The following is a 24,910-nucleotide window of genomic DNA, read 5'->3' as shown; positions in this document are numbered from 1 at the left end:
ACAGCTAGCAATCCCCTAAGAGCTCGACAGCACAACAACCCTGAACAGAAAAGAGGGAGAGCCTCTTCAGGAAGGAGATGGCATGAGAGGTAGAAAGAACCTGAGTCTCAGCAATTCTTGTGCATCTATTTCCAACCGGGAGAAAGTGAGACGCGATTGCACTTATTACAGCCCAGCGTTGAGTACCAGTGGCGCTGATGTGGTTACTAAGGGGTCCTGGGTGCCAAGGCGGGGATTAGGAAGGGAAACCAAGATATTTAGGCACGTGCATGACTTTGAGAATGAGCACCTCTTTAAATTTGGTGTCTCTGTGTCCTCAACCTGGTCCTATCGTTCGATGGGTCCTGTCACTCTGATGCACACGCTCTCTTTCTATTTCGTTCTGTAGCCCCACCTCCTCTGTATTTTTCTTTTTATTAGTATCTTCCTCCTTCCTGGCTGTTTCTCTCCATTCTTTCTCTTCTGTTCCTTTCTCCTTTCACCAGTCTGTCCCTAGTTCCCTTTCAGCGCCCCTCAGTGATGCTCCAAACATTTCTAGATTCTGAAGTAGGCTGTTGCGCAGAGGTCATTGAGTGAGCGCAAGCAATGGCTGTGACCTGCATTAGCATTCTTATGTTTAATACTGTGGTGAAAATAATACTGTTTTGTATTAGAACCTGTAAGTCTTTGGATCTGGTTCCCAGGAAAGTCTAAGTTCTTTCTATGTAAGAACTCCTTTCTAAAGGAGTAAGGTGATTTAAGTTGCATGGAAAAATTAACTTTAACAAAGGGAGATATTCTTAGCCAACTAATGCTTCCAAACATCTTCCCTTTGGAATATAAGCTCCTTGGTTATCGACCTGGTTCTCTACTGACCCCTCTCTCTACTTTATCTCCAACACCTAAAATAGGGCTTGGTACACGTGACGTGCTTAATACATGTTTGTCAAATAAATGAATGTAGAGTTTTAGGAGTCGAAGGGGTTAAAATGAGGGAGAGGCTGAGGCACAAATAATCCCAGGTATGGGGCAAAATTATTAAAAAAAAAAAAAAGATGAAGTTTGAAATGGAAGCTGTGTTAAAGCTCAATATCCTTGACCTCTGCAGTACGAACTGGCATATAAACTTGGTCTCATCATGTAACCTTTGTCTATAAAAGGGATGAGAAACAATGTGGAAGATCTATCTGCTTAAAAAAAAAACCCTCCCTTTCCTTTTCAACGTGCGGTTTGGGTGGTCCCATCGGAAGTGACTTTATTTGGTTTGGATTTTGAATTTGTTGCCTTGCTACCACTTTTGTCTCCACTTGGTACCTGGACGACCCTTTGATCAGAGCCTCAGAGGACCAACCGACGTATAGACGGCATCGGTGAAACAAAGCCTTGCTTAGGAGCTTTGGGAGTAGAACTAAGTTTCTCATCCTCTTTTTCACAGTTGAAGCCTGTGTTTTCTTAGTTTTATTCTGTGTTACTTTTGGTTACAAACATTTAATGCACAGGTTGTTCCTTTGGTTCCTGCGCTCCTTCCTTCATAGTCATAATGTCTTGTTAAATGACATAAATCAGCTGAGCGGGTGGCCTGAGAATCAAAGTCTGTATGGCCTACAAGGAAGAGGGTAGATCATAACCCCAGCCCACCCCACATTCTCTGGGCCCCTCTGGGTAAAGTGCTGGGCATTTGCTTGGTAGAGTTAAGGTATTCAATAGATGCTCATGCTTTCCTTTTCCTCAAGAAGGAAGGAGGAAGCTATCTTTAGATGCCGAAGTCTGATTTTGTATAAAGAACTGGGTTATCACATCTGAACAATCTTGGAGGTCTTTACCCTGCCTTTTGTGCTTTGCTCACTGGTATTCAACATTTTTCTTTTTCCACTTAGTCAATTCCTTCCCCTCCATCTTGGCAGTTGCACTGACTTACTTTTCTGAGCCTGAAATGGCGAGAGGGAGGGTGGCAGCAAAGAGGAGAGGGGTATGTGGGAGGCCACTCTCTGACATGGAATAAAACATAAACATAGCTGGGAGACTGATCCATCCGTGAGTGTGAACAGTGGTAGAAGCAGGTGATTGCTTGAGGTAATCTCAGAAGGTCCCCATCTTTAAGAGTGGGGGTTGCAAATTGGCACCCCGGGAGTCAAATCCAGCCACAGACATAATGGTTTAGCCAGCAAAGGGTTTGGAAATGTTTTTGCTGGGTCAAGACTAGAAGAGGTCCCACTCCCTATTGTCTTGTCCTGGACAAGTAACATGCTTATGCAAATCTGCTTACGCCGTCTTTCTAAGTGGACTTTAACAGTCCAGACTCGAATGTCAGTTGAAGCTCCTTGATGGAGGCTCTCCCACGTAAAGAAGACCTACACCAACTCATCACCAGCTCCCTTATTCCTCATCTTGGTATTTCCCAGAGTGGTTTAGGCCATGATCACAAAGTTTGAGGACCATATCTGCAGACAGTCACTGCAAAAATTAACATCCTGATTGACTGCTAGAAATTGTCTGACTCCATCTTTCACAGCCTCTCCTTCTACTTTTCCCTGCTATTCTAGATATGTGACAAGCCAAACTCTTCCTGTGTCAATCTTCACCGTGTTGAGCTCTGTTGGAAGCCTCTGGGAGCTCAGTGTGCAAAGGAGATAAGCCAGGGGCATGACGCTTGTTTAACGGTTCTCTCTGTAGTGTCCTTGTATTTTCAACCCTTTTTTCTTGCCCATTTCCTTGGCCTTTTATCATAAATTCCCTGTGTTGTTTCTATACCACTCTTGGCAGAAGGACCCACTGTATTCCTTTATTAGCTCGACTTTGTAAGGAAAAGGACGCCAGGGTACCATTTGATGATTTTTCTCGGCTAGATTTTGGACACTCATATTTATTGGACCATCACATTTTAATACCTTTACATATCATCCTTTTGCCCCTTCCAGAAGCTAAGCTGTTCTCTTTTTTGTGGTCCTTTGTTTATCACATTACAGTGTTGATGTCTACTTTGGTGTCAGAGATGGACTTCCCTAACGTCTCACCACCTCCTTTTAACTCCTGCATGAGAATGTAGAACCCCAAACACTGGGAAGTTTCCATGGAAGGCCGCTTGATTCTCTCTTAAGGATATCACAGAGGGGATTTCTACAGTCACAGAATATGAGGGTGGGTTCCAAGACCACTTCGGTCTACTCCAGCTTAAAAAAAAATATTTTAATAAGTTTATTGGGGGAGTATTCTTGGGATCACCATCGTTGAGGGAATAATAGAACAGGATTGAGCAGAGGGGGATGTTGAACTACAATGCCATCATGGCATATTTCTACCATTTTTTTTAAATAGGGCACTCTGAAGCTGAATGTATTTTCAAAGATATCTCAAGTCAGGCAAGGGAGCCACGTGGATCAGTAAATTGCTGTGGATGCCCTCGGGAAGGGGGCATGACCTTGGCCATATTCCAGCCTTTAGATTCTGAAAATGTGTTAAAGGATGTGTTTGGCCGTTTATACAAAGGAGTCTATATATACCCAAAGTGCATACCCAAAGCCCTCAGGATGTGATGCCTCACTCAAGTTTTCTATGATGATTGCCTTGAAAATATTGTCTGTTGATGACACTTGTAGGCACACTTATTAGTAACAAAGTATTCATCTCAGCTAGAAGCGAGGGGACAAAGGGAGACGCAGCATGCCAGTAGGTAAGACTGGACCCCAGAGAGGATGACAGGGGCTAGGGTGGGGTATGAAGAAGGAGGCCTCACCTTGCAATACTCCTCTCAGAATGGGACCTGCTCAATTTTTAATTTTCTGCCTTGGGCATGGAACATGCTTTGTTTTATCTTTAGCTTCTGCTTCGAGGGGTCGGAGTATTTTCTCAGCTTACCTTTTCCAGTGTCTCAGGCTGTTCACTCTGGGGTGCCTTGCTTGTGGTTTTAACCTTTTATCTTTCTTTGTGATGGTTGTTTTGAGTTTACAACGAATCAAATATTCCACGGGCACCCTGGGGTGTGACCGGTCAGTGAGGAGCCAGAGACAATTCAAAGCCGATTTCCCACTTTCCAGTCTCACCGAGTGATTTGAGGGAAGGAGGGAGCTCCTAACACATGGAGTGTGAATTGTGTGCATAAGCCACTTGAAACCCAGGCAACCTTCAGCTCAGGACTTCCTGTTAATCAGCTGGGTTTTCTGGCATAGCAATGAGCAAATGGCATTAATGAGGTAGGCATAGAAGATAGCACAGGGGCTTGAACAGTCAGTAGGAGCTGGGCCCTGCAACAGTAGAGAAACAATAAAAGAGGGGGTTATTTTATCCTCTTCCCTTTTTTCTTTCTTTCTTTTTTTTTTTTTTTTTTTTTTTTTTTTTTTTACAGTCGCAACTTTTTGGCTGATTAAAGTACTTTTCCTGGTTCCAAAAGGGAAGTGTCTTTTGTATTACACGCTAGAATGTCAGTTCTCATTACTAAGCCCTAGCTGTTCAAATGCTGTCGGAATCTCCCCAAGGCCTCCTTGGGGAGACTGTAGGCAGAAATTTCAAGGAGCTTATGCCAATTATTTTCCTTCTATCTACATATTGATGGCTGACCCACAGTAATCATGTGAGTCAGGTGCTATGAACACTGTTTCCTTTATTTCATTCATGGCTTTTAAGGCAGATAAGATTTTTTTTGTTGTTGTTTCTAAAGACTCCTTTTCCCTTGGTTTCTTGCAACTACCATTTTTGTTTTCTACTTGAAAATGACACGGCCGACCAGAGACAGAGTGACCCAGGCTTTTTTTTTCCTTTTCTTTCAATTATTTGGGCCTTTTTCACACTGATTACCAGAGTTAGTAGAGGGTGTATAACATAAACATATTCTGAGGCCTCAGTGGTGGGAGCAGGTGTAGAACTCCAGGCTTCATTGTTCAAAAGTCTATAATTTTGGGTCCTTTAAAATTTTTTTTTAATGTTTATTTATTCTGGAGGGAGAAAGAGAGAGCATGAGCAGGGGAGGGGCAGAGAGAGAGGGAGACACAGAATTTGAAGCAGGCTCCAGGCTCCGAGCTGTCAGCACAGAGCCTGACGTGGAGCTTGAACTCATGAACCATGAAATCATGACCCGAGGGGAAGCCGGAGGCTTAACTGACTGAGCCACTCAGGTGCCCCAGGCGGTTTGGGTCCTTTTATTGTTAAGTTACAGATATTAACCTGGCGACTCACAAGGGAATACAATTAATTGAAGGATATGTAGTAGTCATTTATTAAGAGCCAAAACCCAAGACCAAGTATCAGAAAGCATGAGCACCTGGGAATGTAGGTAGCAGAAAGTAAGGGACACTGTCTTCAGGGAAGTTACCAGGGTTTTGGGTCATCTTCAGTTTAGGTCTTTGTTCTGTTCACGATTAAAATTTCCATGGCAATCTAGGTTGACCCAGCTTGGGCCCATGCCAACCTCTTGGCTAGATAAGGGTGAAGAACCTTAGCTGATAGTCCTTCTGAAAGTGCTCAAAACAAGGGAAACATGCAGAGCATAGCAGGTTTAGACAGGCTAAATCAGCAGATGCCTTTCACAAGCTGAGAGGTCCCAGATTGCCCGGGAAAGGGACGTCCAATGCTAATCTTACACTGACTCATGTCATTATGATGAAATAGCAGGAGCGTCTGAATGTTTGTGTCCATCCCCAAATTCATCTCTCGAAGCCCTAATCCCCAAGGTGATGGTATTTGGAAGTAAAACCTTTGGGAAGTAATTAGAGTTAGATGAAGGCATGAGGGTAAGGTCCTCATGATGGGATTAATGCCCTTCTAAAATGAAGATCAGAAAAGAGCTCTGTCTCCCTCCACCACATACACATCAAGGGAAGGCCGTGGGAGGACATAATGAGAAGATGGCCATCTGAAAACCAGGAAGAGGGCTCTCAACAGACACTGAATCTGCTAGTGCCTTCATCTTGGACTCCCCAGACTTCTTGGGAAGTGTCCTTGGACCCTCCCAGAGCTGTGAGAAAAAGATGTTTGTTGTTTAAGCTATCAGTCTGTGGTGTTTTGTTATAACAGGCCATACTACCTATGATGGAACCTCCTTCTCCTTTTCTCAAAGCAGCCAGATGAGCTCCATATTACCTGTTTTGGAAGGAAGATGAACCACAGATACTCTTCTGAACAGTAAACTGATCCCCGAGAGCAATCAGGTTCAGCAGATTCCATCCCAGCTGAGAGGAGAAGTCAGGGTACATGGTGAGCACAGACCCTACCTTCCTAGGTTCTGAAGATTTTTCTTGAGTGGCTGGAAATCCCAGAAGGTGGGTGATGAGTCTCCCAATCTCCTGTCTCCCGATTGTCCTCTTTAGCTGATCAGACAGGCTTCTATCAAGTCTTAGCAGGCCTCATGTGTATTATTTATTTGATTAAAAAAAATTGTGTCATTTGCTTTTAAGGAGCCTCTGGGAATGAGCATAATTAAGCATAGATTAAAATGTCTGAAAGATTGAAAACCACCATGATGATATAGTGAAACACATGCAAGAAGCTTAAAAACATCCCCACATTGCCATTCCATCAAAGCATCCCAGTTTACAGTGATAGCCGAAAAACCAAGCCTCACTGGAAATGGTCAAATTGGGATTTCAGCGGTAGAACACGGGCAACAATTCTAATAATTTGGGGAGGTTAATTTGGAAAAGAGCTCATCTGTAACGCCAAGGAAAGCTAAAGGGCGTCAGGTGGATTCAAAGGAGGAGAAGGAAGAGAAGAAAAAAGAAAGGGAGGAGAAAAAAAAAAGAAGGAAAGGGAGGAGGAAGAGAAGGGGGAGAAGGAGGAAGAGGTGGGGAGGAGAAGAGGAGAAGGAGCCACTGAGACACCATAACAAACACAGCTGGGGATGAGCAGGGGTTTGGACACCAATGTCTGAGCACTTGCTATGAGCCAGGTGATGTTCTAGGTGAGTAAGATGGGCACGCTGTCCAGCGCACAGAAATTTTAAACAATGAAGACACTTGCACAGCACGAGACGTTCTATGAAGGAAACATAGTGAGTAAGACACAGTTAGTGGGTGGCTACTCAAGGTTGGGTGGCAGGGATTGTCTCTATCAAGGTGACTTTGAGGTGGGTGAAGGGAAGAAAGCAGCCCCGTGAAGATATGGGGAGAGGCTTTCCCTGCCGAAGGGGTGGGGATTGCAAAGGCCAGGAACTGAGGCGGGATGATGGCCAGGGTATCCTTCCTGGAGACTCTTGGGGAGGGGAACCGATGCTGTGCACGTCAGGGTGGGGCAAGCGGTGGCCAACATGGAGCACAAGTTGTCACTGAGCACCTTTTCTGGAGGGCTGCTTTTGGGTAACCCTATCAGTCGGCTGCCTTGGGCCATAAGTAATGGAAAACCCAACCGGTGGTAGGTTAATTGTATAAACTCAAAAGTTTTGTTTGGTTTTGTTTTCACCAAACAACCTGAAAATTGCCAGCTCCAGGATCGGCACAGTAACTCGCTGATCAAGTTCCTGGGGACGTTTCTTTCCGCGTTTTTTTTCCCCGTAGGATGTCAGAGGCAAATTCTCTCACAGTTCGAAGAGCCTGCAGCTCTAAGCTCTGCGTCATCACATAGCGGTGGAACAAGCAGGCAAGAGGATGCGTCCTCTGACACCTGCCTCAACAGGGCTGACTAGCCAGACACGTACCCCTAGACTAGAAGGGCCCCGAGAGTGTTAGCTCAGGCATAGCCCTTTCTGCGCTCAGCACAGAGCTGTCTCCAAGGTGGCATTTGGAGATCCTCTTAGGAGAGAAAACTTCTGGAATAACGGAAATAGGGAGGGTGTTCCAGGGGAGCCCATTGCTTCATGCTCCCGAGGAGGAACAGAGCCACAGTGGTCTTAGCTGGGCTTTGGTGGAGTGGGAGGAAGGGGATGCTGGGGTGCTAGAAAGGACACACCAGTGTCTCCATCTTGGAGTGTAAGACGGAGAGTGGGGGAGAGAGTGAGCAGAAGAGGGTAGTGTTAGCAGGGTGGAGGTGCAGAGTCCAAGGCTGGAGGGAAGAGGTGTAGGCTCTGGGCAGCCTCCGTGGGCGCCTATCCTAGCCTCTCTCCTGACCACTGGCTAGCCATGCTCTGCCCTGTACGTCACCGTCTATGCCATGGGGGTGATGTAATACTTGTCTCCTAGGGTCTTAGGACAAGCAGGCATTCAGTACATATGAAAACACACAGAGCAATCTTGGTAGAAAGCAATCAGTAGGCAAAGGATGGCTATGCTTTAACTGCTATTCTCTACCACTCACCTCTTCCAGGGTTAGATTAGCCTACACGTATTTGCAGATCTGACGTTTGCTGTACAGATCTTGAAGAATCCTCACATGTGCTACCTCACGGGGTCCCTGGTCACACTGCTCTCTTTACAGCAAACTCGTGGCTATAAAGCCTGAGAAATCTTTTGGCGGTGTCAGAGCCATAGATGGTACCCAAGAGCCTTTGAGGGAGGCTGCCCAGGGTTCCTTTCAGGAGCCGCTCACCCAAGGGGGAGTTCTCTGGGCGTGTGGAGGAGAGCAGTCTTGGACCCTGCCTCAGTTAGAGCCAGTAAACGCAGCAGCAGCTTTTTTGATGTTCATGGGGTCAGGAGTGCTCTTGGCATTGCCTCAGCTGCTTCTCACTGTGCCTGGGAGGCTGGGGTGCGGGGGAGGGCAAGGGGGGAGAGGTGTGAATAGAGAAGCAGGACCTTTTGATTTCTTTCCTTACCAACAGGAGCATTTACTCCCTCCAGAATCTGGGCATCTGTGAGAGAGCTGAACTCTGTTTTATGAGAGGATTTTTTTCCTTCTTCTTTTTTTTTTTCTTTTCCCATCAACACTTGTCAGGGATTCAAGGCAAAAAGCCTGGCAAAGGCCTGGGCTTCTGCACCAGCTCCGGCAAAAGATGGGTCTAAACAGGGAACAGAGAGAGGCATTGTTCCAAACACTGCAGAGTGGGAAAAGTAGGTCAGGGAAGAAAATGCAGGTTTGACAGAGCTGGGAATTGAACTTGTCACCTCAGAGCTCATTGGTGTAGAAAGTGAACAGCCAGCAAGGGACGAGGGAGTAACTGAAGTCTGCTGCCAGGGCAGGGGCAGACACACGCTGTGAAAAGCTGCCTGCGTGATGGTCATTGCCTCCTTCCAGGGCCAAACGCCCCCATCTTCCCTCCTGCCCCACCCTCAAAACCCCTTCCCTGGGAAACTAAACCAAGTGATGATTCTAGACGAGAAGAGCAGCTGAGACTGTCTCTGGAGAGAGTGCCAGGCGGCAACTTCCCAGCCACCAGCTGCATTTGCAGGACTGGGAATTGAGACAACCCCCACCCTCCCGGAGAAGAGGCTCTAATTACAATCAACATCACCTTCTAGGAAACTTCTGGGTGGATGGCTACCAGCAGGGAAAAGCTTTCTCCTCACTGCCCTCCAATTGGTGCTGGAGCCAGGGGTCCTGGCTGTAGCCTGGGAAGAGAAAAAATACCTCTAACAACTTGCCCAAACCTTGGTACTTCTCCTTTCTCCCAGAGTCAAGGTTCTGAGCTATTTTGGATGAAGGGTGTTTTCTCCCTGACTCTTACACCATTTCGTTTGGAAACATCTCCAATTTCTTGTTCTGGACGCAGCTTTTGCCTAATAAACACGTCAACCTGCTCCTTGTGGGTCTCAAACATCTTTCCGTTGCAATAAGGGTGACTTTGAATCTATCATTCCAGATCTGCCTGCCCCACTGTTGGTACCAAGAAGTACAAGTTCATTGGGTATTCCAACGTGCGCTTGGATCTGATAGAAACTTGTAGCTAAAGACCACAAACCTCTGTGGTTACCACTCATTGTTGGACTTTCTTTTGTAATTAATGACCCGTTTTCCCTCTCTGTGGAATGGGGACAGCAGTGGGAATAAGACCACTTATTTAAAATGGAAAGACTATTGGACAGGATCCAAAGACTCAGATTCCATTTCTGCCAGATATTCATCTAGTGACTTTAGGCCATTTATTGAAATTCATCACTTTCAGCTTCCTCAGCTATAAAATGGGAATAATATCATTTATAACAGAGTTGTAAGGTTTCAACCAAGCACAGATGAGGTTCGTGTGTAAAGGCACCTTTCCCAATCTTGGTGCCTAGAGGATGCTTAATCCGATGTTTGCTTCCTTCTTTCCCCATTGCTGATAATACTAAAAGAATTTCTGGAGGATGTGTTTGAAGTTAGATATACTTAAGACTAGTTTTTAAAAAATGGAGCAAGGAATAGGATACGTCTTGACCTCTAGTCCTGCACTGTTCAATAGAGTAGCCACGAGCCCTGTGTGGCCATTTAAATTTAAAATCATTAAAACTAAAATTAAAAAACACAAGTCCTCAGTCGTACTTGCCGCAATTCAAGTTCTCAACGGCCACAGGTGGCTACTGGGTATCATACTGGGCAACGAAAATAAAGAAAACTTCCATCATTGCCGAAGGTTCTGTTGGACAACGTTGAAAGGATTCCTGCAGAAATTGCTTTATCGTGATGTTATTTACCAAAAGAACAGGTTTCTTAAGGCAAAACTCTGATGTATTTTTGTCTCAGAGTGTACAGTCTTCTTTCAGTGGCATATCCTTTAAGTCACACAGTCACAGAGCCCAAGGTGGGGCTCAAACTCACGAACCGCGGGATCAAGACCTGAGCCGAAGTCGTACATTCAACCGACTGAGCCACCCAGGAACCCCTATTTCTTGTGTTTTTTATTTCAGCCCTTCTGACCGGGGTGAGGTGGTATCTCACTGTGGGTTTGATTTGCATCTCCCTGATGATGAGTGATGTCGAACATCACGTCGGTTGGCCAACTCCTCCTGCCAACCTCAGCAGAGAGAAAAGGCCTGCAAATACGATTTAGGTGAAGATACAACTTTCATAGTGTGCTTCCCTGTATGGCTTTGTGAATGGAAGGTGAGGGAGACGAGGCCACCACACTCTGTCATCGTACTGTGGGACAGAAGAGGTGACTTTAAAGCAGGTGGGAATCCCTACCTTTGCGGCCTTTCAAGAGCAGAGTTAGAAGGGAGGATTTGGGGGTGGAGGGTGAAGGAGGTTGTTGTTGCTGTCGGGGGTAATGTGAGTGAGGAGGCCGGAAAAAAAATTCTCAGACAAAATGAGTGTTGTGAAACCGGGAAGAGGGGCCTTTTCTAAACCCCAAATTGCTTTCGCCTCCTGGCTATCTGTATTAGTGGAAAAACTTTTGGTGTTCATTTTCCACCCCAAGGACCCAAGTGCCCCAAGGACCTGTCACTTTAGGCTTCCATATGACACCCCTTCCCTCAGGGCAGCGAGCACAAGTTATCCACCTGCTCTCACTTTCTGTGATCCAAATAGAGCAGAAGAAGTTTCCTGGAGGGATTAAAATGCACACCTGAATGACTCTAGCCCGCTCCAGCCTGGAAAGAAGCAGAAGTCGGGGTGATGGGGGGGCATGAAACGAGTCAAGGTTAATTCAGCATGGGAGGGAAGTCTGAATTATTCATTTCCTGACCCCGTACCGGGTACTTTTCACCGCAGTCTGTTACAGTCTCTTTCGGGGCAGTGTAGTCGCCCGGGGTTTCTCAGTCACCTTTTAAAACCATGCCTTGGGGCGCCTGGGTGGCGCAGTCGGTTAAGCGGCCGACTTCAGCCAGGTCACGATCTCGCGGTCCGCGAGTTCGAGCCCCGCGTCGGGCTCTGGCCTGATGGCTCAGAGCCTGGAGCCTGTTTCCGATTCTGTGTCTCCCTCTCTCTCTGCCCCTCCCCCGTTCATGCTCTGTCTCTCTCTGTCCCAAAAATAAATGAACGTTGAAAAAAAAAATAAATAAAACCATGCCTTGTCCTCCAGTGTCCAGCAAAGGGATTGCTAACATCGGGCTCTTGTGCCAGCAGCCGTCTGGAAGCTGCCTTTTAGGGGCGCCGAGATGTGGGCCAGCTGGGGGCGGGGGGGGGGGGGGGAAGAGCAGCCACTTAGCACTTGAGTCCCATTCGGGCCGAGTGGTTGGGGAGGACAAGAAGGGAGATTACAAACCAGAAGTGAGAAAAGCATCTGAGGGTTCGGAGGAGGGTGGGAAGGAGGAGGGAGTTTCATAGAAGATGTGCGATTTGGTTTCCTTACGTCACTGGAGCTCTTTTGTCTTTAAGTGACATTTCCAATGGGAAGTTCATCTGAACGAGAAACAAAATCCAGACAAAGCTTTCCTGACCTAAGTTAAGCAGGGGTCATCCCAGAAAGGGGCTTGGGCTGCTTCAGAGAAATCAGAACCGTCGGCCTTGGCGAGGCTGTTCTTGGTCGGGGCTATTTCTCACGTCCCTGCTGCCCCGTGAAGTACGCGTCACAAAATATGCCAAGCGCTTTCTGGATCTCTGAGATGCTTTGGCTGGCATTTTATTTAACTCGTGACATTTTTGACTGTTCTTATTCTGGTGGGCATCAATACTGCCCAAGCCTGCAGTTGTCGCAGAACTGAAAGCCGCGTTGGGGTACCGCTTTGTCGTTAATTGTCGCTTCGTGGCCACCACTCCTGACCGGGCTGAAATAGCCGAGCGAGTGTACGAGGCACCGTGCAAGGCCAGAGGCCAACCTTTCAGGGCCACCCACTGGGGAGGGTCCATGGGCAAACTGCGCTTACGAGCTCAGGATGTTAACCTGGTCTTCCTGGGCGAGCCTAACTCAGAAGCCATTTAAGGTCAAGGTCTCAAGCCCAAATGCCTCCAGGGTCCGTGGAGAAGTAAATGGGGGGGGGGCCCCCCGCGCACACTGGTAGTGAGCGCTGAGGACGGTGGTAAACGGGAGAGCACAAGGTGGGTATCAGAGTGAAGCTGGCACTCAGCTGTAGCAGATTGGTGTCGTAAAGGAATGCCAGCCCGGCATTTTCAGACTTGCCAGGGTTTTGTGAAGTCTCCAGATTTTTTTTTTTTTTTTTTCACGTTGGCCCAAAGTCAGGCCAAGCAGGAAAAAAACGTCCGTGGGCCAGACTCAGCTAGCGGGACACCGGTTTGCAAACCATGGTCTGGGCTTATCTGTGACGAGGCTGCTTCGGGTACACTGATTTGCACAGGTAGTTTTTGTTTGTTTGTTTGTTTCATGGCCCCTATGATCCTGAAATCCACCCCCCCCCCCGCACACACACCCCCAAATGGCACTAGTATCAAATAAGGCCAAGGGGTGAACACCGGCCTCCTCTCATGTGGCGCTGTTCTGCTAAGTGGTTCTTACCAGCCCTCAGCTGTACAGCTCGTCACCCCGTTCCAAGCGCGGCCTGGTCCTTCTTGGGGATTGGAAATGGTGCTCTTGCTCCTTTTCCAGCTAATTGCTTTAATGCATCCTGAATGTGTCTAGGCTGCCGCCCCTAACCACTGGGTCATCATTTATTCACAGGCCTGAAGTCCCTTAAGCAGCCTCCTGCTGGCCCTCACGCTGCAGGGGATTAATGTAGTCTGGTTGGTGAGTCAAAAAGAAAGATGACATCATTTTCATGTCAGGAATGAGGATGTGCGTTTGTGTATGTGAGGGTTACGGAGTGCAAAGTGAGGAAAACTAAAGCTACTTCTCTTCCAAAGTGGCACGGTGCTCCCCCCCACCCCCACCCCCTTCTTTTGCTTTCAATCCAATCTGGCTTCTCCCAAGTGAGTTATTAATATGGGACACAGCCTGGCTTCCTCCCTTCTGTCTCCTCATATAAATCCAACTAATTAATTTACTTTAACAAGAGGAATCTTTTTCTATCTCTCCCAATCTTCATCGCTCAGCTTAGATTCTCGTGATTCAAACACAAGACACGCAGCTGTAATAATCACACATAGAATCTTATCTGGATTATCAGATCTGCTGTCAAAACCTTGGGGGGGGGAAGGAATCTTAAATAAAGGGACTATCGAATGAAAAGACAGGTTAACTATCAGGTGAAGGCTGGAATTCACATTCCGTCCGGTCCAATTAATGAAAGTGGAAAGTATCCTGCGTGTGCTGGAAATCTGACAACGTGAAGAGGTGTACAAATGGTGTTTGCAAAGCCCCGCGACATTGAGTTCATTCAGCAACCATAGAATGGTGACATGACAAGGCCTCCTCCCAAACGATCAGTTAAATTTTGTGTCCCCTTTCTGTGTATGAATGGAAAACCCACCCCAACACGCCATTTTAGGAAACTACTCCCCCCCCCCAATAGACGTCCCCCCCGCCCCCGAGACAATCAGGGCTGTGTTGGGGTCAGCATTGCCCTGTTTTCTGGGACAGTGGCAGCACCCACAAGGTCAATGAGGTTGATCTCGCAGGGGAAATTCAGGTCAGAGGACAAAGGTAAGGGCAATCCGAGGGGAGGCAGGAAGGTGTAGGACAGATGTCCCATGTGAATGAGGATGGGTGGACCTTCCCAGATCATTCCTTAGAGCTCCTTTCGTTCTTTCCTTGGTGCTGCAAGGGATTTTCTTTCTTTGTGGAAAGTGTCAGTGCCTGTCTTTCAAAAGCCAAAAAAAAAAAAAAAAAAAAAAAGAAAAAAAGAGGTTTTGCAAAAACAAGCGCCATGCTGCCCATTTGCACATTGGTGCAGAGGGAGAAGTCAGGAACTGCTAATGAATGTACCAGCTGTGTGTGGAAAATCAGCCAAGCTTGGGCTTTGGGCTTTTTATGTCTCTGCGGAGATCCCGATTCTAGACTCCCCGTGAGAAACATGAGCATGGCTTCAACCACAACGTGAATAACGAGTAAAGGTAACAAAGGTGAGGCTATCCTGAAATACTAGTTGAAACCGAACCCCGTGTCGAGGAAAAGCAGCTATCATTCTGTTATCACTTTCTGATTTGGTAACAACTTAAAGCCAGGCAAAACCCTTCTCTTCTTCTTAGGACCCGAGACTTGAATTCCCCTTTCTTAGATTTGAGGACTGGGAAGTTTAGTTGTTTTTTAAAGGTATGTTCCCTGTTTTCCTCTCTTTCTCTGTCTCTCTCTTCTCTCTCTGTCTCTATCTCTCTGTTTCTGTCTCTGTCTCTTCCTCTCTCTCTTCCCCATTCCCTACTCACCCCCCAGCCCCGATCCCTCCCCGACTTCTTCTCCCTCCTTCTCTTTTTTTCTCTTCATCTTCTTTTTCTCTCTAGATTTATTGAGGTGTAATTGACAAAATTATAATACATTTAAGGAATACGGCATGATGGTTTGCTATACATATACGTTGTGAAGCGATTCCCACCATGGAGCTAATTAACACATCCATCACCCCATATACTCACCTTTATTTTGGTGAGAACCCTTAAATTCCACTCTCTTAGCAAATTTCAATTATACAATTCAGTATTATCAACTGTAGTCATCATGTTATACATTAGATATTCAGACCTCACTCGTAACTGAAAGTTTGGGTCCTTCTATCAGCCTCTCCCTACTTCATTCTTCACACCAGACCAGCCTGCCCACCACCCACACCAGACTCTGACAACCACAATCCTAGTCTGTTTCTATGAGTTCAATCTTTCTTTCTTTCTTTTTTTTTTTTTTTTATGGTCCACCACTAAGTGATACTATGCAGTATTTGTTTTTCTTATCTGGCTTATTTCACTTAGCATAATGCCCTCCAGTTTTATCCAGGTCACAAATGGCAAGGTTTCCTTTTTTTTTTTTTTTTTTTTTTTAATGGATGAATAATATCAAACTGTACACATATAGCACGTATTCTTTATCCATTCATATGTCGACTGACACTCGGGTCGTTTCCATACCCTGGCTATTTCCAAACCTTGGCTATTGTGAATAATGCTGCAACTGACAGGGGAACACAGATATCTCTTTGAGACAGCGATTTTGTTTCCTTTGGAGACATACCCAGACATGGGATTGCTGGATCACATGATAGGTTTATTTTTATTTTCTTGAGGAACCTTTGTGCTATTTTCCACAGTGGCTGCACCCGTTTACATTCCCACCAATAGTATGCAAGGATTCCCTTTTCTCTACATCCTCACCAGCATTTCCTCTCTTTTTGATAGTAAACATCATAACAGGTGTGAGGTGATATCTCACTGTAATTTTGATTTGCGTTTACCTGCTGATTAGTGATATTAAACACCTTTTCATGTACCCGTTGGTCATTTGTATGCCTTCTTTAAAAAAAATGTCTATTCAGGTCCTTTGCCCACTTTTTAACTGGTTGTGAGTGGTTTTTGTTTTGTTTTGCTTTGTTTTGAATTACATGAGTTTCTTATGTATTTTGGATATTAACCCCTTATCTATTGGATATGTGGTTTGCAAATATTTCCTCCTATTCCATAGGTTACCTTTCCTATCGCTGATGGCTTCTCTTGCTGTGCAGAGGCTTTTTAGTTTGGTAGAGTCCCATATTTTTCTTTTTGCTTTGGTTGCCTTTGTTTTGGTTGCAAATCCAAAAAAATTATTGCCATCATCAATTTCATGGAGTTTACCAATTGTTTTCTTCTAGGAGTTTTATGGCTTGAGGTCTTACGCTTAAGTTTAATCCATTTTGAGTGCTTCTTGTGTATCATGTAAATAGGGGGCTAGTTTCGTTCATTTCTTCCTTTTTAGTGCCAGAGATGACATATCTACTCTTTGACTGGAATAGATCAAAATCACACTGTGCGTGAACTTAGGGATGACTGCAAACTCGAGTATGTCCATAGTCACGTGCATATGTGAGGTGAAACATATGTTTCATCCTTTGTGCGGCTCTCCTGCACATTCACTTCTTTAATAATACTAGCCACTGTTTATTGAGCACTTAGTATGCACAGAGCACCATAGTGAGAGCTTTGCATATACTTTCTCATTTAAGTGCAATTACTAAAACTAGGGAGAAGTGGAACATCTCCTTTCTGCATTTCAGTAATTCTTTATTAATGGATTTCTTCATAGATAGGATTATGCCACTGTGCCTAGCCTAAACCCACATGGTGACTGTTGCCAAGGATAAAGTCATTTTAGTGCATAAATATTATTCTCATTCTAGAGGAGGGAGAGCAAATACATTTTTCAAAACCACGAGTCCGTGCCCATTTGGAGGGACTTTGCTCACCAGGGACTTGGATGCCTCCAAGTGGATTAAATTATTTGCTCCCAAAGTTTGGTCTTGGGCAAGGTACCCCATCCATTGTGCTCTAATTTCCTCATTTGTAAAATGAGATTTAATATGAGTATATGTAAGGGGCTCAGAACAGCGCATGGCATATTGTGAACATTCGATGCATGTTAGCTGTTATCATTGTTATCATTATTAAATAATCACAACAACACGCGGATGAAGGTATTCTTAATCCCCATTTTATACATGGGGAAACTAAGGCAAAAGGATTTAACAGCTTGCCCAAGGTGATACAGCCAGTCAGTGATTGGAGGTAATAATTCTAACCTTATGTCATTCTCACTGGGGAGCTTGCAACTAAAATTCAATGGTACCACTCATTATGGAAAGTAAGGTCTGGTCATGGCTGTCTAGAATACAATTTCTTTCTCTTATAGGACACCTGAGCTGTGAAACCAGCATAAAATGTCCTGAAGAGTGGACACACGTCACACGAGAAGCATTTTCGATCCCTCTGGTAGAGAGGGAGTGCTTAATTACCATGTGCCACTGCTGTTAACCTCTGCAAATAAGTCTAATTATCACAGATTAATGAACAGAGCTTAGGCACATCTAAAGGGGCTTTGCTGAGGGGTTTTCATTTCTGCATTTCATTATCTCCATAAACGCTGTTGTTCCCCATGCACACGGTTATGGAACTTTTATTATTTTTTTAGCTGCGCTCTGTGGACTATCAACAACAGTGCCTGCGAAATAGCTCAGGGCAGGGATCGCTTTCCAGGAAATCTTCAGGAAGCCTGCAAGTTGGGTGGCTGCTGCTTCGCTGTTTACTGATGCATCATGCCACATTGGTTCATAGGGAATAAAGCTTAGACGGTTGCCAAGGAAACAGGCTGAGATTTTTGAAATATCTGAAACCATGGTGAAATTTCTAGGAAAAAATCAATGTCTTAGTCAAGAGTCAGGTTAAGCCTTCTCTGCATCAGGGTGGGTAGCAACAATGCAGATACAGCTGGAAAGATTCATTCCTGTTTGCACCATGGCTTAAACCCACACACTCGATGTTGTGATTCCCAGAGAATGTTTTCTACAAATAGAAGTAATCGTGTTGGCTATCATCGTACCAGGAAGTGGCCATCATACTGGTCCTTAGAGCAGGGCTGAGTCTGGCAGCCATCTTTGAATGTGCCTGTGAGCTCAGAGAGTCCCTGGTGAGGACCTTGGAAATCCCAATGTCATATTGTGGCAAGAGAGCAGGCCGGCAGCTAGCAAAGGGCTTTAGCCATGCAGAGGCTGGGACCTAAGGAAGATCTTGGGCACAATCCACCAGACACGTTTCATTAATAAATGATTAGATTTGCAAATCTTGTCAGTAGAGATTGCTATCACAGAATTAATGAAATAAATAATGAAACATTTCCAGTGTTTCTGGCTGGCGCTCAGAGCAGAGTAGATCTCTGCCTTTGTTGCAATTTATGGCTGTCTCTTTGATCAACTCCTGGGGAGTTCAAGGAACGATTTTCCTGCTTCCAACACCCGCCTTCGGCTTTTAGGTTTGCCTTTTTTTTTTTTTTTTAAACTTGACTTTTCATATCATTTTGTACTTCAAACACAAAGGTTCCCCAGGATAATTTCAGATAAAGAAACCCCACAGGGTGAATAATCTGCAGTGAAGAAAATCTGAATCATACTTGAAGAAACAATCCATTTGACACTGGGTTAGGAAAGGGGTAGGGGAGGGATTTTGCTTACAAATGAACACAAAAAAGTTCACAATTTTATTTGAATGTCTCCATTTTGCACAGCCTAAAGCCAAGAGCATTTCCTGATCCAGAAGCAAACCAAGATGCCACCCAGTGTGGATAACCCAGCAGGCAGACAAAGCATATGTTCAGGACATTAGCAATGCAGGGGTAGCTCACATTTCTTTTGTTGAAAAGGGGAAAAAAAAAAAACAAACCCCAGATTTTTCATATCTCAGAAAAAGTCTCAAAATAGTCGTGGAGAAAGCAGATCCTTATTGGGTTTCTTATACTTGTTTTCTGACTTAGTGTTATTTTGATGTGAATTCCTATTCAAGATTGGGGGGGGGGTGGAGCCCCAACATCTATTCACTGTACGGAAACTTTAAAGGGCTTCCTGGGATGGGATTTCATCCTTGACCCATACTGGTCATAAGGTGATACAGCCATTATCTCTACCCCTGACACTTTGGGTAATCTTTTAGAGATTGATACTGTATTATACTAGTATTGATAATCTACATGAATTTTCAGTTCTCTCCCGCTGCAAACCCATCCAGCACATTAATGGGCACACAGACTCACTGTCTCTTGGAAATCACAGTGAGTCCAAAGGTTGGGGTTCTGATGGATTATCTGCTCCTGGGCTTATCTTCCTGAGAGCTCCTGTTGTGCTCCTTATTAGGTTTTGCCATTGGGCAAGTTACAATGAAATGAAGTTCAGATCCATCCAATTTTTAAAGATCCAATTTAAAAAGTACCTTAGAGTATCTTTATCTTTTCTAGTTTCATCCTGTGGCATGGCAATTCCATGGGCAGAACCCAGTGGACATTTCCTGTCTACATGATTTAGATCATTCCTTCTGGAACCAGATACCTTCCCAGTAGACACAGCTTTGAAAAATTAGTGAGTTGCTCAGTTGAGGAGACAAAATTAATACTAAAATTACAAGGATCAGAACAAAGCAATAAGAACTTCCTTTAGGGCTCAGGGCTCAGAGAGGGGGTGTAAGGCGATAAGTGTTCTTATGGTGTAGTTTTAGGATACACCTTTTGCCTCATGTCCCACACTGGCCAGTTCTTTAATGGGAGTATGAACACAGAGTCGGTTCTACTCTCCAAGATGAAAAGTAGATTTTATTGTTATCAAATTATTTCTGCATTTGTTTGATTCTAAGATGCACCATTTTTTTCAAATTTTCACATGATTTTTGAAGTCAGGAGGCATATCAAAATCATCATCAGCCTGGTCACAGTGGTGATGGGGCTCTCAGCACTATGCACACGGGTATTACAGTGTCCAGAATGGGTGCCAGCTACTGCAAAGGAAGTCCTGGAGGCAATAAGACTGACACTTGTTTGTTTGTTTTTTAATTTTTGTTAATTTTTGAGAGACAGAGTGTGAGCAGGAGAGGGGCAGAGGAAGAGGGAGACACAGAATCCGAAGCAGGCTCCAGGCTCCGAGCTGTCAGCACAGAACCCGACACGGGGCTTGAACCCACGAACTGTGAGATCGTGACTTGAGCTGCAGTCGGACGCTCAACCGACTGAGCCACGCAGGCGCCCCTTCATCACCCACACTTGTAAGGACACAGAACATGATGTTGGTGGAAAATATGGACGTTGATGACAATGGGTAGGAAATAAAACAGAAACCACAGCTTGCAAAACCATAGTGACTGGCAAAGCAGACAAACTATACAGACCGTGATAGGCACAGCAAACCAAGTTGAAAGTGTTTTTTTTTTTAAATTTTTTTTTTAACGTTTATTTATTTTTGAGACAGAGAGAGACAGAGCATGAACAGGGGAGGGGCAGAGAGAGAAGGAGACACAGAATCCGAAACTGGCTCCGGGCTCCAAGCTGTCAGCACAGAGCCCGACGCGGGGCTCGAACTCACGGACCGTGAGATCATGACCTGAGCCGAAGTCGGACGCCTAACCGACCAAGCCACCCAGGCGCCCCAAGTTGAAAGTGTTTTAACATCAGCTTGTTCTGACCCATTCGCGCCTGGCTAAGATCACTGGCTTCCAGCGACTCCTCTCATTACAAATTCTGACCTGTTCTCACCCAACCCTCACTATCTTCTGCCCCAACCCACCTTATGACTACTGAAGACTTCCCTGAGCCCCACAAGTACCCTCCCCTGACTCCTCTTTTGAAAACACTGCTAAGACGCTATCAAGCTGGTGCGTTCTCTTGCTCAGCAAGTTTAATAAACCCAGTTTTGTGTGATCAGCAGTGTTCCACGGTGGTCTTGGTACAGAGCTCTGGTAATTCAAAAAGAGATTCAGTAGAATCAGGCCCTAATGCTGAGAAGTTTGAGGAATACATTCAAGCATTTCTTTAACTTACATTTCCCTTTTGACATATGTACAAGAATGATCTACGATAAAATATGTATCTAATAAGTTTAGAAGAACTTTTGACACAGTATAAAATGAAGGACTGCAAGAAAGTATTGTGTTACCTACTTGTGTATTGACATCAATGTTCCTTTCTTTTTTTTTTTATTTTTAAAAAAAAAATTTTTCTTTTAAACGTTTATTTATTTTTGAGACAGAGAGAGACAGAGCATGAACGGGGGAGGGTCAGAGAGAGGGAGACACAGAATCTGAAACAGGCTCCAGGCTCTGAGCTGTCAGCACAGAGCCCGACGCGGGGCTCGAACTCACGGACCGCGAGATCATGACCTGAGCCGAAGTCGGCCGCTTAACAGACTGAGCCACCCAGGCGCCCCAATGTTCCTTTCTTAGTGGCACATGAAATAATGGTTTATTTGTACAAGGGATGGCATTTTGCATTTGATAAAATACGGTAATAATAGCTAGCTAACTTATACTGGACATTTCTCATGAGCCAAGCACCGTGCTGAGTGCTTTACCTGCACTCATTTAATTCTTACAGCATTGCTAAGAGGTAGGTCACATGATTACCCACATTTTCTAGATATATAAACTGAGGTGCGGAGACAGTCCGTGGCTGCCTTGAAATACATGGCTAATATCTGGGGGAGGAGTTAGGGCTCAGGTCCAGGCAATGTGCCTCTGCTGGGCTAGCATAGGAGGGGAGAAATGGGGCACGCAGCACTATTTTCTCGAAAGTGGCAGAAAGCATTAATTAGAATGATAGTACTTGCACACGGCATGTACTAAATTTTGGGATTTGGGCTTTTAAGGGTAATCCATTAGCCGGTTCTTTGGTGCTTCTGGAAGTAAAATTGTTTCCCTTGGGTATTTAAGAAAAGGTGCATTCAGAACCTAAAATATTTGCCAGTTTATTTCTCCTAGAAAAGAGAGTTCCTCGGTGTTCAAAGCCATATATCAGGGTTAAAAAACAAGCAACCAAATAAAAACAAACCCAGCACTGGGGTCATCCATTTAAGTCACTGCTTGACAGCTGTTCTGGGAATGGCTGTTGCCACGGGTTACTACGGAGCACTCAGCATTTCAGCCTTACCCATCACTTCCAGGCTGTGCTCCTGTCTCTCCGGAGAGACGACCCTTCCTTCTTTTCCCCACCCCACCCCCACCTTGGCGGCTCATATTAAAGATTGTTTTTTTTCCTTTGAACAAGAAATGAAATAATAATATGCTGAAAATTCCCTAGCTGTTGCCTAGGGTATTCTCTGCCTTTGATGCTTTTGTTGCCCCGTTTTTCCTTGTAGATCACAGCATCAGCACCGCTTTTTCTAGAAACCTCAAAACAGGGTTCCAACCTGCTGCCTTCTGCGGGTGGAGCCACAATCAGGCATTGTCCATCAGTGAATGAACCAACCTAGATGTCCCTCAATTAATAAGTTCTTAATTGGATTCTTCAGATAGTTGGCCATGGCGGTGTGTTTTCAGGACTTTTGTTGTCTTTGTTCTTCTTCTCCTTTTTTTTTTTTTTCCCCTTTTAAACATTCTCCTCTTATCCCGTCAGCGCATTCACATATCCTTTTGACCAAGAGATTTGACCAAGATGCACCGATTTTCCTTCTGCCACCTACTTCCCATTCTTTCATTCTTTTCACACTGAAGGGTTCAGAAATCCATTAAAATGCCGGTTCATCCCTACCTTTTTCTGTTTTGCGAAAGGGGGCGGGGGCGCTTAGGGCAGCACGTCTTACTTAGGTAGTGCTATTCACTGGAAGCAGGCACGCAAAATACCAACCTTACATATAATCTACTAGGCTCATTGTATTCAACGTTCATGGTCACTAACGCCTTCAAAATCGTGAAGCTGTATGTGTCCTCTATTACACTTACAAAAAAGGTAATTTGTGGAAAGTGCTTTGAGATTCTTATAAGAAATTTAGGATATTAACGTTCCCTTGTTTCGGGTATTGGATAATGTTTAAGAACCGTAGCTTCCACCAATGCTTTGAGTCAAACCAAGGCTCATTAAATATGCGGTTGGCTTCTCTGACATTGTAGAAAAAGGAATTTGCTACCCGTTACACTTTTTTTCCTTGCCTTTTCTTCCTATCACCTGCTCCCCCACCATTACTTTCTAGTCAACACATGCCCCTTTTCTATGGTTTGCTTATAGATTATTAAGAAAAAAGATGTAAACTCACAGGGAGGATTAAGGTAGACACAGCTGGTGTCAACGAAAACAGAGAGAAATGAAAGAGTATTGAGCCCGGCTGAATGGACAGCCCATGGGGCTTTCTCGTGACTCATCCTTGACCTTTACCCTCCCAAATCGCGCCTGAGGCAAGTAAACAGCTTTTCAAAGCAGACTACCTTCTGGGACACTTCGTACATTTTCATTTTAATCTCGTTGCAAAGTGGTCAAAAATAAATGTCCCCATGAAGAGAGGTACTACTGACAAAAGTTGAATTTAAAATGACATGGAATCACTCTGTTACCCATCACACAGAGGGTCCTAAACTGCTTAGCGGTTTATTCCAAATGAAAAGGAAAGGAAACCATCTTCAATGAGCGTTTTAAACATCTCTGTACGATTCAAAATGGTTACATGGGCCTTTGAAAATATTGCCTGGAGGCATTATGGGTAATTTAAGTTTTTCTTTGTATTTTCCAGATTATCTATCTATAACGAGCAGGCATTACTTCTGTCATCCACAAAAAGACTTTCAACAGAAATGGCATTACAGTACAGATTTTTAAAATATGAAAATGCCACCCAATGAGTTATTTTTATAAATGACTGGAATAAAGAAAACTATTTAATAATGTAGACAAAGTGTCATATGCCTAAGAAATCTTTGTCTGATATAAAAGGTGAGTTAAAGATGGGCTGGAATGTTCTTAGTAACCAGGTAAATATTATACCCAAAATTAAACAACTACTCTCCCTTTGTATATCACTCAGCCCGAAGACAAAAGAGGAAATGTTTCCACCACAACGGTCATCAGATACACTTAGCTGTGTGAAAAGAAACATAAGACCCCACATCATTTAACTTGTAAAATCTCAGTCAATACTTGACAACAAATGGGGTGATGTGTGGATAGAGGTCTGCAATCATCACCCCCACCCCACCCCACCCCCGCCATCTCATTTCCCGTGATTTTTTTCCACTTTATGTAATGTCCTAATGTGTTAAATACTGAAAATGTGGGTAAGGTAGTTTAATTAGTCCTCAGTGTCAATACAGAGAGATTAAGAAAACAGTCCTGTTTTCATGTTGTAGGAAAATGACTTCTAACAATCACCGTATCCAGTGAAGGGAAAACATACCCAAACAAAACAATAAAACTTAACTTCAGGTAAAGCAAACTGTTGAGAAATCGAATAGAGAAATGTGCTCCACGTGCTCGTTACACTAAATCCTAAACATCCAGCTTTTTACAGACTCGCAAATCAAATCGCTTTACGGTTAGGGGAGCGTTTAATACAGTGTGACCAGTTTAAAGTTAACATTTTGTATTCAGGATGATTAATGACACCATATTGTATTTCAATTACTACAAGATACTTCTCTGTAATAAACGATGGCAATAATATTCACATTAAGTCAATAAAAAGCATCTTCAAAGTGTGATGTATAAGTGCCATTATTATAGTATAAGTTGATCACATCATACAATGAATTATCAACAGTGTAACAGGAAATCTCTATACCAGAGCATATATTTGCATCTCAGTGCACAGGGAGTTTGGTGGCGAACCCTCATTAGGATTAATAGTAGTCAAATGAAAGCATTCACACACACTAGCAAGGGGACTATTCCTTCTTCCCCCAGCCTTCCTATACTCCATTCTCT

At 44.5% G+C, this 24,910-nt stretch overlaps 1 long non-coding RNA gene across 2 annotated transcripts in view; it reads left to right on the top strand.

Moving 5' to 3' along the window:
- The window catches only part of LOC121030973 (uncharacterized), a 41,104-nt gene extending 16,966 nt beyond the window's left edge, over positions 1 to 24,138 (top strand). For both annotated transcript variants that reach the window (XR_005790484.1, XR_005790485.1), the window contains exons 2-3: positions 6,029 to 6,165; positions 23,724 to 24,138. This is a non-coding gene — a long non-coding RNA (uncharacterized LOC121030973). The remainder of the gene's footprint in view (positions 1 to 6,028; positions 6,166 to 23,723) is intronic.
- The last annotated feature ends 772 nt before the right edge of the window (positions 24,139 to 24,910 follow it).

The sequence above is a fragment of the Herpailurus yagouaroundi genome, unplaced genomic scaffold, assembly GCF_014898765.1.
Source record: "Herpailurus yagouaroundi ecotype Mexico unplaced genomic scaffold, PumYag 140, whole genome shotgun sequence".
NCBI classification, from domain to species: Eukaryota; Metazoa; Chordata; class Mammalia; order Carnivora; family Felidae; genus Herpailurus; species Herpailurus yagouaroundi.
The sequence above is the reverse complement of the archived record's forward strand: the minus strand, read 5'-3'. Positions and strand labels throughout refer to the sequence as shown.